The following is a 19,766-nucleotide window of genomic DNA, read 5'->3' as shown; positions in this document are numbered from 1 at the left end:
ATGAATAGGCAATAAACTCCTGTTTGGTGAAGCACTTGTACCTGACCAAACTAGGAGATTACTATACAATACAGAAGACTAGTCTATGGATAAACAAGCATTTGTTTGGGGGCATTATGTAATTTTTTTATATCCAGTTAAGACTCTTTTTAGGGTTGATAGAAGTAGTAATAATTAATTAAAATCTTAATTTTGATTTTATGATGAGAAACTCTTTAGTCCACTTGAAATGTAGCTTCTGCCTGTTTATGGCCCTCCAAATGTACTAGGGCACTCCCTTTCTTATCTTTTTCCAGCTCTGTAACTAAATTCGTCTTGCCAGGCACAGTCTTTCTACCATATCTTCCTTTCCCAAATGGCCTTTCTGAAACTTTTCACTTTGAATTCATCTCTCTGCTGTAGTTTGCATGTTGAGTGTCCCAAAGGTTTGTGTGTTAAATAAATAATGGCTTTATTCCCAGGGTGGCACTATTGAGAAGTAGTGGAACCTTAGGAAGTAGAGCCTTATTTGTGGTTCTTAGGTCACTGGAGACATGAAGGGAACTGAAGGAATCTGCTCTTTTCTTTCCTTCTTGGCTTTGTCCCACCACGTAGCCCGACCATGATGTGCTGTCCTTGCCAAAAGCCTAAAGTCATAGGGCCACTCGATCTCAGAATGGAACCTCCGGGAGAGTGGGCCAAAATACACCTTTTCTCTCTATAAAAAATTTGGTATGTTGTCATAGTGACAGAAAGATAATTAACGTATTTCCTTCCCCCATACTCCTATTGTATATTGTTTATATATTAATTATAGCACATATGAATAAATTCACTGAACTAAAAACTTGTATATGTAACAACCTTCACCTGCTAAACTTCTGAATCATACGTAGAACTTGAATCATAGCAGGTTATTGAAAAATATTTACTGAAGTGATATTAAATAAGACCAAAAGAAAAAGATAAAGAAAAGGGTGAAAAAATATATAAAGAGAAGTTTGTTCCAACTTATAAATCTACTGGAATTTAATTTAGACCTTTTGGGTCAAAGATGCACGTCTAGACATCTATTTATATTGGTTTGATGAAGCAGGCTCATGTTCCATGCATTTGCTGTTGATACAAGATTGATTTCCTTTATTTAAGCATCCTTTTATGACAAACGACACTTGATATAGAAGTGGACAGCAACCTCACAATATGAATCACCTCAATGAGGCCTCAGTTATTCGTGTCATATCTCTGTTATTGAGATCTGAGGAGAAGGAATGCTATTTATGTTGAGGGAGAAAGAATCAAAACTCATTCAAGAATAAAAGCTTACTCAAGTAAAACAAATATAATATATCCACTTTGCTGAGCAAGTGAACAGGTTCAGGCTTAAGCAAGCAGCATGATTAAATTAGGAAGAAAAACTTGGGCCTAGATAGTGTGTATGTTTTGCAAGGTCAGGACTTGGATTGTGCAAAATGGAATATCCTCAATTTTTTCACACCTAAAGTAGCACATTCAACCAACATGGTGAGCACTTGCACATGCTTGTCATGGGCCCTCTGATAAACCTTTTAAAGGAGAAGGGCCATGGCAAATATATCTGTGGTGGATCTGCCACCTGCTCCCATGATCTGTTTTCTTCTTTCACAGCAATGGGAAATCAGGGCAACCCAGTTAGAAACCACAAACATTCCTTAGCCTCCTTTACAGATGGGTTTGCTAGTCCAGGCCAGTAGAATGCTACTTCTGGATCATTTCCAATGTAAAAGTCAGGTCATGTGTGCTTTGAGTTTCCTTTCTTTCATATTGTGTGAGCTGGGACATAGATTTGCCTATGACCCACCATCAGCCATGGAGATAAAGACAACGTCCAAGGAGATATATTCATGAGATGAGAAATACTGGTCCTTGTTTAACTGCATGGAGAAGAGGTAGCCTATCAACTTGTTCTATCACTCCAAACCAACTGACATTAAGGGGAACAATTTTGCTTCTTTATTATGGCACTGTACTTTAGGAGTGTCTTTGTAAGGACAGCTTAACTTTTATTATAATTATTGTAATTCCTCACTAATTCTCTAATAGGAATCGGTTCCCAAACTATGAGAGAGTGGCTGCATTTCACGTTTCTATCTACATTTAAAAATGGGAACCAGACAGTGGACAACCATATTTTGTAGGAAACATGCCACACACAGTTTGCTTTTCTGTGGATCTTTGGCTGCCTTCATCCCACCCAAACCCAGACAGCAGATATCAAAAAAAAAAAAAAAAAAAAAATGGCTGATTTCTTCTCATGCCTTCTGATGGGTGCAAGTGACTTGCTGAATGGCCTGCAACAAGTCTCTTAACCCCTTTCATCTATGACAGAATAAATACCCATTTTCCTCTGTGGAGTGTTTTGCTAATTAATGTCAGAAGAACAGTGAGTGTTCCAAAGTGGGACTATTATTGTAAGCCTCCTTTACTCCAACTGCATAAGCAACATTGGAACTAATCACTCAGGAAATAAAATCAGTAGGAAGTTGTCAAGTGGGTCAGCCTGTAATTAATCAATGAGGTCACTGCCAATAACAATAGTACATTCTGTTACATGTGTAACTGGATTTAATGGATGTACCACACTTGCAAGTTACTGGAAAAAGAAAACATTTCATCTCTGCCCTGGAACAGCATCCTACTGCAAAAAGCAAATGAAAAATGTGTGAGTCATGCCAAAATGACATCAAAAAGAAACAGCAACTGAGGCCATCATTAAAAACACTGTTTTCTTAACACACTCAAGGAAAATGGTGGGGAAAAGACAGCATGGTTGAAAAGATGTGCTCTGAGTCTTGAGCATGAACCTACTGGGAGAGGTCAGAATGTGGAGATGTTTAGACCCTCTGGCCATCCACCTGAGAGTGAAGCAAGGTAGGCAGGCAGTGCCTACAGACCTGGAAGTCCTGAGAAATGGTGAGGGATTTTACAACAGACACTGGCTACCTTTGTTCCAATTCTGCTGCTGAAGAAAAATGAACAAATATGATCTTTGTTGAGATTTAGCTTTAGATAAGGTCAGAAAATGTTTTAAAGTGGAAAAGGGGAAGAATTTGTATTCAATTTCCCTAATCAAACAAACAAACAAAAAACATGTTTCCCTCAAAAAAAAAAAAAAATAAGCAAAGCAAAGCAAAAAGGTGGGAAGAAGGGCCAAGTGTTTATTTAAGGGAGGAACATTATTTTCCACTGGGCCTCCACTATGTCTTCAGGGGCCATAATTTATACTCCCATTTTTTGAGAAGCCTGCCTGGGGACAGGTAATATCATGACATGGTCTGGACCAACAAATTCATCTCTCTAAGAATATACTGGAAATCCAAACTTGAGGCTTTATTTATTTATTTTTTGTTAAGTCAAACATGGTGGTCTGCAGCATTTATTTATTTATTTATTTGTGTGTGTGTGTGTGTGTGTGTGTGTGTTAAAAATAATTGGGGTAGTTAAAATGGATGAGGAACATTTTAGTATTTGTGATTTTAAATAATTTGGCAGCATTTATAAAAACCCTAAAATGATATACATTCTTTTGACCTGAAAGTTTAATTCCAGGAATTAATTGTAAGGAGAAAATAAAAACAAACTGTCTACAAAGATATTGATCATAGCATGTTGGAAATAAAAGTGAAAAACTGGAAACTAGAGAAAAGTGGTACATGAACTTTGCCTTAACAAAATTATACCAATAACCAGTTTAGTATTATTAAATACACCACTTCCTACTGATCCAGGTCCCTATCCTGAGGATTTACTGAATTAATTCAAATTTAAGGGGATTGCAAAAACATGTCAAATTTAACTGTGGGAAGCAGTTCTCACACGTGATTGGGCACCTCCCTGACTGGGTGTGAGGCATTCTGGCCAAGCTGTGTCAGAACTTATCCCCACCCTTTTTAGCCCATCCGTGTGGGGGCGTGACTGACCATTGACCCTGAGACCAATCACTGACCCTGACCTTGAAATGCTGTCCCCCTCAACCTTCATTGGATGGAATTTTCCCCTGAATTTCTTGTTCCCCAATAAAAGACCACTCTCTGGCGTGCTCCCCCCATCTCTCCTGCTAGTCTCTTGTGTAAACCTTGCTACCCCACCAGGTGGCTCCAGGTAGGAGCCAGGAAGGGCCATCTCTGAACTGGTCAAGAAAAAGGTAAATTGAGTTATGTATCTTTATTTTGATCTCACTAGTTAACTTCTATACTTAGGACCTCTAGTATGAAGCTAGCGTGCTGGTCGCATGGCAGTTTTAACATACAAGAAAACATCCTTATAAAAATATTATATTGATATTTGTCCATCTCTGGAGGAAAATGAGCTAAAGAAAGCAAAAACAACTGTAGGAAGATTCTCAGCTACAAATCCAAGCAAACATATACTAATAGAAAATCTGCTGGGTGGCTTTGTGCATGCCTCTCACAGTTGAAATTATTCCAAGGCAAGGAAAGTACCTTTCCCTTAACTACCTGGGACCTATGTTCTAAAACCCTCTGCAGTTAGTATCATTCAGAAACATGATTTTACAAAAAGCAATTCAGGGAAATAGGTTGCTGAAACACAGCCCATTTCTTAAAAGCATGGTATTTTTGTGAATCAAAGTACATTCCGAAAAGAAAGAGTACAAAAATACTGCCATTATTCAGATTCATTATTTGTAATTAACAGAGACTCATTTTAATCCACGATTAGTGGAGTTTAATCATCCTTGATTCTGGGAATTTGGTCAAATCCCAAAAGTTTAAATTTACTGACAAAAAGAACAAGAAAGTAACAAGACAATTATTATTCTTGGCCATTATTAACATCTTTTAAATTTCAATTGTTACTTATTTTCAAACTTACAGAAAAGCTGGAAGAAAGTGTACAAGGAGCAAGAATTCATATTCCCTTCACTCAGGGTCTCCACTCAAAGTTTGACTAGTTATCTTGATAATTTCCTTTTTGATGAAATAATCTAACCTGAGGTCACATGTGGTACTAGGTGTTCACAAAGACAGTCTTCAGTCCCCATGGCCTTCACCACTTTATCTGTTGAGGGCTGCAGGCTGGGCTCTGGGTGTCCACCTTACTCCTGAGATGACCCAGCCCCCAGTCCTCTCTCATGGACAGAGGTCAGAAGTGCCTTTTAATACATAGGCATACACACACTCTTGCATTTGTATTTATTTCTATAGCTAAATATATATCCTGAAAACATGCCAGGAAAATACCGATTTCTTTTATGCACTGACTTATTTGCTCAATAGAAAGCCTGTGGCCAATCTCATCTCCCCACATGACCAGCTACTGCCCTCCGCTCCAGTTCTGATTTCAGTGTGCCACCCTGATCAGTAACCTTCCTCAAGTGCACCCAGCCCCACCCAGTCTCACACCTTTATTGGAAATAGGAAGGGAGGGAGGAAGTTTTAGGAGGAAGGAAGGAAAAGAGGAAGGGAGGAGGGAGGAAGGACAAAGGAAGGAAGGAGAAAGGAAGGAAGATAGAAGGGAGGAAGAAGGAAAGAGGAAAGAAGAATTTATTTATTTATTTTGATAGCAACAGATATGGTACATTTAATGTGTGTGGGGGGGGGCAGGTGGGGAGGAAAAGATAAAGGAGAAGGAGAAGAAAGAGAATGAAGAGGCAGCAGAGAGTATGGACCCAAACAATGGGCTCTGGAATCCAACTTCCTAGGTCTGAGTCTTGAAGCCAGCTCTCACCAGCTGTGTAATTTCTCCAACTGGCTTTCCCTTTCTATGCTTTTATTTCCCATTTGTAAAACAGGAATCACATCCCTATCTTGCAGAACGCCTATAAAGATTCATGTGTGCATCTATGTAAAGCATTTAGAATAGGGTCTGGTAGTTTGGAGGAATAATTGAATGCCAACTTTTATTACTTATCTGTAGAAGTTTCTAATTTCTCTCTTTAAGGTAGTGTTATAAGAGATGTGTCCGATGATACAACCTTTTAAGACATGGATGAGCTGAACCAAGTTTATTACCTTAAGATATCCTGGCAAGAATGTTGATGATACATACCATAGGAAGACAGTGCAAAATTAAATTTTTAGTCACCCAAATGTGAAACACTGAATATGAAACATGTTATGATATCCTTCCTGTTCTCATAATCCCTCTTTCCTACAGAATGTGCCCAGCACATTCTGGATTATATGGTTATCAAGGATTTGCAAATATTAATTACTCTTCTAATAACTTCATTTTTAAGGACTGTTATTATCATTCTGATCTTTCCTTCTCCCACAGGATGCTAGAAAAGGTATTTTTCAGCAGTAAGCATTCTCAAAATGAAAGCTTCTACATAAATACAAAGGATATCATTTTAAATTACAAATCTCTAGTTCAAATAATCTAAGTAAATTCCACAGGCTATTCAAAACACAGCTCTAGGCAAAATACTGCCCTCCAACTGAGATAATGACTTAATTTTCCAATCAGTCTTTTTTTTTTTTTTGCATTTTTTCAATCTCTGAAAATGTTCATCTGCATATTTAGAAAATGAAGTAGTCCCCAAAGAAATATTTTAATTTATAAATAGTTACTACACAGACTTTCTTGAGAATCGAGACTATCAAGAATTACAATAAATGAATTCCCCACTACCTTTCTACCATCACCACTACCTTGTCAGTTGCCCATTGAAGATCCTGTTTCTACTTCTATTTTATATTCTTTGACATAACTGTTTCACAAATAGATGGCACTAACATGCCAAAAAAGAAAAAGAAAAAGGAAGAAAGAAAGACATCCCAAATGCATTCCTTACATTCCAGGGGCAGAGTTAGCTGAATGTCAAGATACAAATATTTCTGTACCAATTCAATAATCTCCATGAATCACAGATAAACCAAGTGTAAAAACAAACAAACAAATAAATAAATACCTCCCCCCCCCAAAAAAAAAAGAATGGGTCTTTATGGGATCCAATGATCACCACTATAATCCTCAACTTTTTTGCTACCAAAATCAAGTCATTGTGCCCTGGGAGGAAGTGGGTAAAACTATGGATAAGGATGAATGACACTACTGACCTGAGTCATCATCTGTAATAAATACAATAATAGTAGCCATAATTTATGGAGATTCAAAATTAGTCAAGCTGTATTACTTCCCTTAACCTTCTCAGAAATGCAAAATGGTAGCTTTAATTTAAACAATGTGTTCAGACAAGGAAAAAGAGAAATCAAAGCCAGAGCCAGAACTCAACCCTGTTCTATCTAAAGACAATCCTTGCCTTGCCACAAGAACTTGCAGTTTTCTTTGTTTAGTACCAATAAGAACTTTTAATCTAGCTAACTTAGATGTCTCAATTCAAAAATATTTTCTACGTCTTTCTGGTCTATGATAAACTATCAGAAGAAATCATATTCTATAGGCAAGCACAGCCAGTTTACAAGTAAAATTCCTTCCAAATAAAAGAAAAATTTAAAAAATGAAAAAAGAAAGAGAAAAAAGGAAGACATCTGCAGAGATTGGGCAACCTGAGAGTAATTCAAATTACTTTAAACAAACATCATCAGCTCCACCAACATCAATGACAGTGAAAATGAGGTATGACTGAGGTCCACCAACACAAGAGGTACCTTTGGAGCTTTCGAGGCTGTGTGGGACTATTATCAGAGAGGAGTAGAGAAGGAAAAAGGTTCAAAGGTTGGGAGGGAGGGCAAGAGGACCAAAAGACATATTGACACTAGAGTTTTGTTAAGGTTTCCGTAGGCAAATTGTGTGTCAAATGGAGGTTCACTTAGGTCTTCACATCTGAGCCAACAAATTAATACCTACCATTTTGAGAAGCTACAGATCTCCCTTCTCCTCCATTAAGTCTGGTTTCCATAGGCCAGTCCAGTGCAAAGCTTCCCACCAAGCCCTGCCTTCCCTCAACAGAAAGGAGGGAAAGACAAAGCACAAAGAACTCTATCCTGTAAAGCTCCCTAAACTTCCTCTCCTCTTCTTCATTATCAATAGGAAAAAGGATTTCTCTATTCAAGGGGAATATTCCAAGTGCCTTCACTTAATGGGAAAGGTCTGCGTAATGCTAATTAGACCCAATAAATGCAGAGATATTTTCTTTTAAACAAGAGAGGCTGAATTAAACTTAATTTAATGTAATTGTAAGAAATGGGTGGGTTTAAAAAAATCTGCAAAGTGCTAATGTGATTTCACTATAATAAAGGTCTAATAAAGGAAGCCAATATTTACAGGGAAGTATATTATGTAAACACAAAACTGGTTAAGAGTATTTAAAAGGTGCTTCATTGTGAACAACGCATTTTATCTCCACTGCCTCGTAGAGTCCTTGTAGTGGCTACATTTTGGAGCTACATTTTGCTTTCATTCTCAGATGAGGTCCATTTCTACATGAAACTAATATTCAAAGTACTGTGCATTTTCCAACTATTGAATAAGTCTTATGTTAGCAACAGAAGACCTGAAGATGATCCAGAAGTTGTGCAATTAACTTTGTGATGAATTAGAGACTGTCCTTAAAGGATGTCATGTCCTGGTGTGGACCAGCTTAGTGCTTAAAGAACACAGAACAACAGATTTCATCGGATGTGTATCTCTGGGCAAATTATTCCATGCCTCTATGTCTCAGTGTCCTCAGTTATAATGCACTGGATATAACATACACCTGCCCCTTTGAACTGTCACGTAAAGGGTTGCTATAAATATCAAATTAAAATACAGGATGGTCAGTTAAGTTTTAAAATCAGATACATAACAATTTTTTAAAGTTTTTTTTTAATTGTAGATGGACACAATACCTTTATTTTATTTGTTTATTTTTTCATGTGGTGCCAGGGATCTAACCTACTGCCTCATGTATGCTAGGCAAGTGCTCTACCACTGACCCACAACCTCAGCCCTAGTGATTGATTTTTAGGATAATAACTTTAAGATATCACAGGGTGAGTTATTTATAGTATTTTATGTGGCAGCCCAAGTTGTGCAGGTTAAATTAAATAATTCACATAAAGCATTTAATATCCTCCCTGACACATACCAAGATGTACATTTGTATGTATCTATACACACACACACACACACACACACACACACACACATTTTCATTATACATATGAACACTTAGATAAATTTTGAGGAAGATGTAAGTACCACGGTTCTGGTATTGTCCCCACCTTTTCCATGATAATGAAAGTTAAAATCCTTTTCCATGATAATTAAAGTTACAGAAACAAGGTTACAACAAGCTACTCTGTGACTAAAGCAATTCAAGCAGCTATTGGGCATATAAGGCAATCTGAATAACTAATTGCGTGAGAGCTTTATAAATTGGCTGGTATGATGAGACGCCCATTCTTGGAACAATCAGAGGATAACAATGCAGTCTCAGCCCAGTTGTAGGTACTGTGTGAGTAAAATGGGCAAAAGTCACGCAGCCCAATTGTCACAGAAACATCGTACAGAAGGTAAGTAGGTCTTGAATCAGAACGTAAAGAAATTATTGTGAAAAATTAAGAATAAGGAAGAGGAAATTCTAGGTGAGGGGCCATCTCAGTGTGGTCTGGGTAAAACCTCAAGCAGGGAAGAGACCTCGTCAAGAATCAACAAGAACAGCTTTACAGTGAACAGGGGCTACTGGACAGGACAAGCAATGAAGCTTGTCTAGACTGGGTGAGGGCAGGTCGTAGGAGTTCTCGGGTGTCAGCATAAGAAGATGACTTGCTAGCTACACACAGGCCATGATTTCCTTCTCTGCAAGCTCTCTGCCCTGCTAGGATCTGAGTACATGGAATGGTGAGAGGCGAGGGCCAGATTCACACTGGGGCTGTAACAAGTACAGGGAAAGTAGAGACAAGAGCCAGTTCCTGGGCAGAACTGAAACGGAAATCAAAGCCAAGAGCTGTCCAGCTTGGGCAATGACATGATGGAATTAGGCAGAGTGGCCAAAGCCAAATATGTGGAAACAAGGGACCCCAAAGCAAACATAGGGATAGGGAATGGAACAAAGAAGGCAAAGGTTGGAGAGTTTCCCTGAGCTGTTAAATCATAGCTCTGGGGCTTTAATAGAGCTCCAAAGCTTGGCAGGAGAGTATGAAACAGTCAAGAAGGCCAGGCAGGCTCAGATTAGGTAGCTGAAATAAAGATTCAGAGGAACCCAGGCTACAAGGGTAAAAATGGGAGTGGCCAGAAATACTTGTCTAAAGGCAAGAGGCAGAACTCTAGGTAAACAGTAAGCAGTATGTAAAGTTGACTCAACATAAATTTAGTAAATAACTAATATGTGCAAGATACCTAGGCAGAGAAGAAAGGATAAATAAGCCACTGATACCTTTAAATGCTCCTAATGAAAAGGAGAAATATTAAGAATAAGATAGAGAACTATAATTCAGGCCAGATTTGGATAAGTGCCAAAAAGAAGGCATGAGCAAGATACCTGGGGTGAATCTACAAAACTGTCCTACAAATTGGTGGTGAGGAGGGAATGGAGAATCTGTAGAATTTTGTCAGGACAGGTAGTGACGACAGAAGAATACTTCAAACATAGGTAAAATAAAACACACCATGGTAATACTGTGAGACAACATAGGTCACAGGGCATTGTTATGGGTCCAGGATATACTGAAGCATCTATGTAGGAATCTATAGAGTTTGACTGGAAGAACAAAGCTGGAGTGAAGAGGAAAAGTAAGAACTTCAGTAAGAGGCATATGAGTTGTTATTTATCCTGACTCATTGCTTTTTAAAATATAAACCAAAAGCTCATATTTAAAATTATTTTCCATGACAATGAAAGTTACAAAAACAAGGTTACAACCCATGCTACTCTATGTGACTAAAGCAATTCAAGCAGTTATTGGGCTTATAAGGCCATCTGAATTTGCATACTATTTTAGTCTATGATAAAATATTTGTTTTTTTACTGATATACCTATTTAAAACATCCTCAAATACTCAGGTTATATAATTTCTATTTTAAAATAAATTTTTGATATCATTTAAAGTAGATATCCAATTGTTTTTGCCATTTGAGGTACAAGGTTATTCAGAAGATGCTATAATGTGGTGAATTCCATAACCTCATATATATTGTCATAGTAGGTTTCTGATTATGATGATATTTTTCTGATGCCCATGCTAAGGTAGTCAGAATTCTCCAGCTATGAGAAATAGTAACTATATTTTTTTTTCTTTAAAATAGAACACAAGCCTTTGCTTAATATGCCCAGTAGCATTTGATTGGGGTCCTGAAATACTGTAGCTCTTCTAGTGATAGACTTCACATCCTGAAGTACTGTGTCCCCAAATTTAATTATCTTAGGGCATAACCACAATATATGATAGAATGTACCCTTTTATCCACAGCCTCCAGCAATTTGCTGAGATGGAAAGGTGGCCTATTATTGAATATATCTCCAGAAAAAAAAAAGAGAGATTCCATAAATTCAATCAATAGTACATTCCAGTAGCTTACAACCTCAGAAGCATCAGGCCCTCCCTTGGGCACTACCTGTAAACCTCTGGTCATAATTTAAACCAATTTCTTTTCATTCTGTTCTCCAGTCACCATCTGCTGCTCATATTTCTCTCATCCTTCAGCCTTAGCTTCTACTTTATTTTATCCCTCCAATCTTTCCCTAACAGGTTCTGCTTCCTAATTCTTGAATCATTTTCAGTGATCCGTTTCTGTTTTTTTTTCCAATTGTTTCATTTATTTTAGAATCTTGTCCCAGCAGTTTAATAATAGATTGTTGATCTTTTATGTTACAAATTATACTCCTAAATGAATCTGGATTTTAGCTTACAACACAATTAATGAAGCTGTAGATATGCATCTTGTTTTTGATAAAGAACTGTCTTATTGAACCAGAGATTCAGAAATGCCCTTATAAGGCAATGCCATTCCAGTCACCAAGATGACTATTTTTATTTCATCAGTTTTTCATTCCTTTCAACTCCTATGTCAAAGCCACATACTTAATTACCTTCCAGCATTGGTTTTTATGATATATTACACGATCATGGTGAAAAATGTTACTTCGTCATGTACTTTTATTCCAAAGAACATAAAGCTTCTATCATAAGTGATCCGATGTGTCCTTAAAATACGCCTCCCTGAGAGAGGGAAGGTTTTATTACCCCTTATTTTATAAACTGGGAAAGAGAGGCCTAGGAAGATTACTTGATTCAGGTGAGATAGACTGGTAAAACAGGGACTAGAATTGGATGCTTTTCCCAGGCTCTTGGCTCCTAATGTGTGTGGAAAAGAGCATAGTATAATAACACCTTCAAAATTGCAGTCCATTATCAAAAGAGGAAATGTATTCAGTGGAACTGTGTTGTGGGCAACATGGCTTAGCGGATGGCCCACACTGGCCTGCAGTCTGAAGACACGGGTCACTGCTTCTTAGGTGTGTGACTTCCAATAGATTGCTCATGCTATCTTGGTTTTTGTTAGATAAAATGATCGTGAGAACAACAGGTAATTCACAGGGTAAATCAGGAATGCATGAGTTTGCCTTTAAACTGGTTATAGAAATGGTCATTACAAAACAACAGTCCACCCTCAAAACCCTGAATTTTTAATGCATTGTATAATCATTTAAAATTACTTAGCACACTCACAATCTGTCAGTAATTCTGTGATTACTGGTCACTGTAGGTGAAGTAATCCTCTGACTACTGTTGTTGATATGGAGCAAAATACAAAGTTTTTATTTTTGCTAAGATTTACATTTAAGACTCAAATTGTTACATTTTGGGAACTATTTCAGCATTTCTTGGGTTCAGGAATTTATTAGTTTGCACATAATTTTCAAACATGACACTTAGGAAGAGTATATATGAAGAATTCTATCACACAGTGCATAATGTAGAGGCATAATAAGTATGTGATCTACTTCTAACATATCTAATTTTTAAGCAGCTTTTTCCAGTATGTGCATTCACTAGTTTGGTGTTCCCTTCATCTCTTATTTCTTTTTCTTTCTTTTTCTTCTTTCTTGATCTCTACCACCTCCATCTCTATCTCTTCCTTTTCCTTTTCCCCTTAGCATGATTTAGGAAAGAAAGTACAATAAACTACTGTATATTACAAACAGAAAAAAAGTCTATATCATAATATATCATAAACACATCTGGTTTTCTCCTCCTCCTCCTCCTCCTCCTCCTCCTCCTCCTCCTCCTCCTCCTCCTCCTCCTCTTGTTCTTCTTCTTCTTCTTCTTTTTCTTTTTTTGGTGGTACTGGGGATTGAACCCATTGGTGCTATACTCCAGCCCTTTTTATTTTGTTTTGAGACAGAATCTTGCAAAGTTACCCAGGCTGACCTCAAACTTCCCATCCTCCTGCCTCAGCCTCCAAATTGCTGGGGTTACAGGCATGCTTCACTGTACCTGGCTACATTTGCTTTTTTCATTGGAATTGGCTAGGTATCTCCCAACACTCTGATGCCCTAAGAATTTTTTTTTTTTTATGAAGCCCTCCCTAAGCAACCCACCTTCAGGAATCTCCTTACCACAGTATTAGTTTTTTCTAAAACAGCTCTTCTTTGTTGAGAAAATTCCAAGTTTTCATGTAATGAAAGCTTACTGCTTCTTTCTCTTCTTTTTAGTTATCAAAAATAAAATCTAAGTTATAAAAAACTTTTCCATATTTTTTTTTCTTAAAGAAGTCTATTCTCTTGCCATGGCAAGAAAGCTAGAATAGTTCTATCTTTCCCCCTTCTATATAAGGCAAAGGCTCAAGGGATTAGAACTTTGCCTCATAATTACTGCAGACTTTCAGATGAGGTATTACACAAATGTGCAAACTTAGAATGCTTTGCTCAGATCTGCAATGTTTAACATTTGATCACAGAGGCTGGAATCCAAATTGATTATCACAGTGGTAGAAAGTGTTTCAAGAACTGTATTTACTGAAATAAAAGCAGTATATACATCCTGCTTGGGAATGAACACCTGATCTATAGCAGGGAAATATGAACTCTCCTCTTGGGCTAAAGATTTATAAATTTACTTGTGATATAATCCACCTGTTTGTAAAAATGTCCCAAAGACCTCACCACAAGATGCTATTTAATGACACAGACAAGGTCAGATAAAGGTTGAGATCAACAAAAATTGAAACCAAACCTAGTAACTAAATATTCTCCAAGAATTAACTTTAGGGAGACCCCTATTCACCAGAGAAAATAAATGCAGCTCCGTGACAAAGCTGGCACTCATGAAGAACTGCTCCTGCTTCAGTTTCATTCTTTAAGGATCTGAAGTTCTTCCTTCAGAAGCTACTTGGATAATTTGCATGTGCTAAGAATCCAGTACCAGGACTAAGCAATTACCTACACTGGCAGAGGTTGTACTTAAGATCAGCACACATTTTTAAACTCACAATTTATAATTCATTATATGACAGCTAATTATTAGACCAAAGTAATTAGTATGTAAACCTCAAACTAGGTGTGACACATCTGAATACAATCTAAAAGGCAAGACCTTTAATACTTTTAAATATCTTTCCTTTATTTCAGACTTCAACATTCCATTCCAGGTTGGGGGGAGGTAGGGGAACAAACTGCAAATAGTTCTGAAGAAAACTCTAGTAACTCATTTAGATTTTAAAATATGTTAAAAAAAAAAGCCCTCAGGGAAGAAAAGAAGATGAAGTATTAATGCAGATATGTACAATCTTTTTTCCACACAATTTAGAAGCACCAAATATTGGTTAGCGTATGTTCTTATCACTAAATTATAATGGCAAGTCTGTGAAGTAACTACCATCAGTCCCATTTTACAGATGGAGAAACTTGGGTTCAAGAAAGATAGAGAAATGTTAACATTATTGAAAGAAGAATTCCTCCACCCCACCCCACCCCACACACCAGTACTCAGAAAAAACTCAATGAGGTCCTTAGAAAGGACTTAATCCTTTACATTTCATTAAGTTGAAAGTATGAGAGATAAAATATAAAAATGATATTTAAATGTAAACGTGATTCATTTTATGATATCTAATTGACTCACAGACAATTGGGACTCTTACTATTTTTTCTGGAACATTGTGTTCAATCAGTTCATGACATGGCCTGAGAAGTAGAAAGAAATAGAAGAGAGCAAAACTTGGAGAGTTGTTGGAGGTGTTCATTGCACAGGACACCAAAGGGACAGTATGCTTTTGTGTGCCATATCTTGGGATGGAGTTTACCCTCATTGGTTTAAGCAATCCCCACATCACCTGCACTTTTTTTTTTACATATTGTCCTCCCAAATTCAAGAAGTAGGTGAAAGGTACACATGGAATACAAAAGGACAAATACTTAATAAAAGAGGAAATTAAAATAAAGGGGAAGTAACAACAGGACTGATTTTTTAAAGCAAGCTGCAAGGCATAATAATGATATTTTGTGTGGTTGGGAGCTTGAAACCCAAAGCCTTCATACTGGAATCTGAGGGCAAGCCAGTTCCTTAATAGCAGTAGATCTAGAGGTAATGACAGAAACACTTGAAGCCTGGGTTTCTTTATTTGCAAAGCAGAGACGATAATGAGGTCATCATTACCCCATCATGTAATTTCTACAAAACATAAAATCAAAATAAAAGTTAAATACTTAGCTCAAAGCCTGAAATGCAGCAATTAACCCCAAATATTAGTCATCAATACTAGAAATAGCAACATAGCACCAACAAGATGTGCCAAAGACACAATCTCAAACCCATTAAAGTGAAAGGAGCTCATGATTTACAGATTTATCAGAAGAAAACAAGTCAATCCTTGAGGATAAATGCATCTGCTTTCTCCTCCTGTTGTGGAGACTGATAAGCAACATTTCCCGTGAATATTATTACTGCCCAGTTCATCAATAAAGAAACAGAAGCCCTGATTCAGAGGCACATGGTGGGGGCTGAGCAGATACTGGGCTCTATTCCTGAACCTGCTTTCAGGTTAAGGTGTTGAAAGTCACTGAGAAATTTGAATGGAAGGCATCATGGGAAGGAATACTTCTAGGATTTGTGGTGGGTACCGTGAGCACATTTCAAGGTCTCTCCTGTGTTTTGTGTAAGAAAGAGGAGTTTGGAGTAGGGATCTTACTTCCTGTGGCTATGCTGATACATTATGATTTCAGATATGTGTATTTAACTTTGGTTGTCGAGGATCACACAGGTATGTAGGGCTACCCTGTGACAATCAGCCTTACCCACGGCTACACTATTTTTAAACAGCATGGAGACATAAATCAAATTTTTTCTTCTCGCTTAAGGCCCTTGGGATGTTCTGATGCATGTCAGCCCTGAGAAAATAAATGTTTGCTCTTTTATTAAACCTGCCTTAAGAGGAATGTGCCCGTTATATGCTGTATAAAGGTTCGATGGAGAACTTTTATTACAGGTGATTTCAACTTTCTTTTATTAGTTTTTTAAATTCACCAGTGTATTAGTTTCCTAGGGCTGCCATAACAAATGCCCACAAAAAGGATAGCTTAGGACAATAGACACTCCCTCACAGTTCTGAAGGCCAAAAGTCCAAAATCAAGGTGTCAGCAGGGATGGGGGGCAACAAAGCTCTGAGGGAGAATCTGGATCATGCCTGTCTTCTAGCTCTGGCTTTGCTGGCAACCCTTGATTTTCCTTGGCTTGAGGATATATGACTCCAGTCTCTACCTCAGTCCTAACATGCCCCACTTCTGTTTCTATGCCTTTTTCTTTTTTGTCTTTTAAAAGGATTTGCAACATTGGATTTAGAGCCTATCTTAAACCCAGGATGCTATCATCAGGATTCTTAATCACATCTGCAAAGCTCCTATTTCCAAGTAAGATGACATTCTCAGTATTGAAGTTTAGGACTTGGTCTTTGCTTTTTGGAACTACTATTCAACATACTACAAAGAGAAGCAGCTGCTCAGCAAAACAGAAAGCAGACGGATGTTTCTAGGAGCATGACAGTTCTTACTGAGAAGAGATCTTGGTGGGATGCTTTTTCATTGGTCCACAGCTCCCCACTCTCAGGGGAGCCAGAAAGATGGGGAAGAGTTGGTGAGCAAATTAGGGTCCTCCAGCAACACATTTACATAAGCACTTACAGCCTGAGATGACAATTTAGCTGATGCTTCCTTACTAGTCTGTAGACTTATGAAAAACAGAAACATTCTTTTTCATTTTGTGCTTTTAGCACCTGAACAGGTCGTAGAATATAATAATTTCCTAAATTAGCTGAAACTATAGGAAAAAGAGAAGAAAAAGTAAAGGAAATGAAATGTAAGATAAAATGGCTTAATTTTTGTGCAATTCATCATTTGGGCCTAAATCAACCCATGGCATTTCTCAATTTTTGAAATGGAAATCTTTTTAATAAATCTGTCTTCTTTTTTTCAGTTGAATTCTAGGCACCATATCAACATGGCATCAATTCCTTTAATTTGGTTAGCAAGATATTATAAGCTCTGCAGTTAACTCATAAGGAAATCAAATGCTTAAACTGTAAGTACTGAAAATCCAATGTATGTTACAGTAGATGAAGGGTTATGTTGTCATGGTAATAAAATAGGTTGCACAAGGACAACTCACCCATTCAGCAATTAGCTACTTCAATTACTAGTTAACTAGGTAAAAGCAGCACAATGTAAACAGTCATTTAATTCTTTCATACCTGTGAGGTTTTTAATTTTTACACCTGTTCTGATGCTAATGATTATAACAATTCGTTGCCACATGCTGTCTTTCATTTAGCCATATCATTAAGGTTGCAATATTGGCAGATTTTTTATTCATGGTCAGATATTAATAACCTGGACTAGTAACAAAAGAGTAGCATTCTTTAAAATGTCCCTTGAAATTTAGCATGTGGGAGAGAAAATACTGAACTATCTTCAGTGCTTATTCCATTTTATTTTCATTGTCAGATGCTCAGGGTTATCATTTGATCCTGAATAGCTTCAGGCTGAAGCTCATTTCAGAATCTAACAGCTTTTCAGCTTAAAAATTACCCATGAGTCCAGGCACGCCTATAATCCAAGGAGGTTAAGGCAGGAGGATTGCACATTTGAGGTCAGCCTAGACAATTTAGCCAGACCCTGTCTCAAAATAAAAAGGGCTAGGGGTGTAGCTAAGTGGCAGAGTGCCCAAGTTCAATCTCCAGTACTGGGGAAAAAAAGTTATCCATGAACCTTGTTGACAAGGTTCTGTAACTTAAGCAAATACTGTAACTTAAGCAAATATTAAACTTAAGCAAATAATACTGTAACTTAAGCAAATATTTTCTTTAAAATGGAAGACCCTTAATAAGATTACTCATTTATGTTGTGGTTAAATGTCATTTGGGAATAAAATATTTCACCATAAGGTATACTGTGTGTTGAGCCTCCTAAGGGCAAAAGCTTGGTCTCTTTCACACTCATGCAAACCTCTAATGCCAGGCACTTGGGGACATAGCTAACACCATCTAAATGAACAAGAATAAAGCTGAGAGAAAACAGACCAGGGATAGTGAGAAGATAAAGAAATCAAAATGGGAACGGAACCACAAAGAAAATATGGGACTTAGAGGAACAAAACTAAGAACCAGAAAAGAAGAGCTAAACACTAAATGAGAGGTGAAGAAAGAAAGGTAAATACAGAGAAAGAATAGTGACAGCAGCTATGTTAATCTTACTAGGTTTATGCAAAAGACTTGTGAGTGTACAATGGGATCACATACTAAAATTTTAGGTCCAAGGTGACATTTCACAAAATTTGCCTTAAGTCATAGTAAAAACTGTAGAGAAGATGTTATTTGATGGCAGTGACAGTCATTGTATGAAAAAGACACCTCTGAGTTATGGATAACCAGCTGAGCTAAGCTTCACTGGAGTGGGAAGGAACCTGCTGACTGTTAGGTGTTGGCCATAGGTCTGTGGTGGCAGCTGCCACTTGTAGCAGATTTCCAGAGCCCAGGTGGCAGCTACTGCCCATCCTTCCCTCAGGACCCCATGCTGAGAAGCCCAGACTTCAGAAAGGGCATCCTGTCCTTCAGGACCCTCCCACCAACTGTTCTAGCCTGTTCTTGCCTGTTTTTATCCTCCTTCATTCTTTAGGTCTAGGCTCTCTTGATAGACTCTAAAGTGATTCTGATATTTATAGTTAGAGAGTTCTAGGAAGAAACTAAGACATTTGTTTTTTTAATCTTAGCTCCCAGGATAGTCCCATGTATAGTAATTATAAAATGGTACTTAATACCCCTTATGGAACACTAAGAAGACAGGCATTTCGTCTTCAGAGTAATCCCATGGGGAAGAGATACACTTATTGACATTCACTGAAGGAATCAATGAATGAATGAACAAGAATCCTTACTTTAGCCAGGCACACTGTCTCATGCCTATAATCCCAGTGGCTGGGGAGGCTGAGGCAAGAGGATCACAAAGCCAGCCTCAGTAAAAGTGAGGTGCTAAGCAACTCAGTGAGATCCTGTCTCTAAATAAAATACAAATTAGGTCTGGGGATGTGGCTCAGTGGTCAAGTGCTCCTGAGTTCAATCCCTGATGCCAAAAAAATTACATTGAAATTGTAATTTGCTCATAGTTTAGTTCCACTAGATATTAAGAGACAGTTTCTATGTGGGCAAAACAAAGTGAAGACAGACAGGAACTTGACTCCTTCAATCAGAGGCATTTAAAACGTCTTGTAAAGCTTCTTAGTAACCATCCCTTAAAGATTGACAATGCTAAATAAACTGTATATTTATTTAATTTACCAAATTATCTACACTATAGTGTCAAAATCTTGTCTATCCATTTTTTTCCCAAAATAGTCTGCTGGGCAAAAGG

At 37.6% G+C, this 19,766-nt stretch overlaps 1 protein-coding gene across 2 annotated transcripts in view; it reads right to left on the bottom strand.

Moving 5' to 3' along the window:
* Nucleotides 1-19,766, bottom strand: part of Fat3 (FAT atypical cadherin 3) — a 484,288-nt gene that overhangs the window by 281,018 nt on the left and 183,504 nt on the right. The window lies entirely within an intron of this gene.

Source organism: Urocitellus parryii, chromosome 4, assembly GCF_045843805.1.
Source record: "Urocitellus parryii isolate mUroPar1 chromosome 4, mUroPar1.hap1, whole genome shotgun sequence".
NCBI classification, from domain to species: Eukaryota; Metazoa; Chordata; class Mammalia; order Rodentia; family Sciuridae; genus Urocitellus; species Urocitellus parryii.
This window is presented reverse-complemented; position numbering and strand designations above follow the sequence as displayed.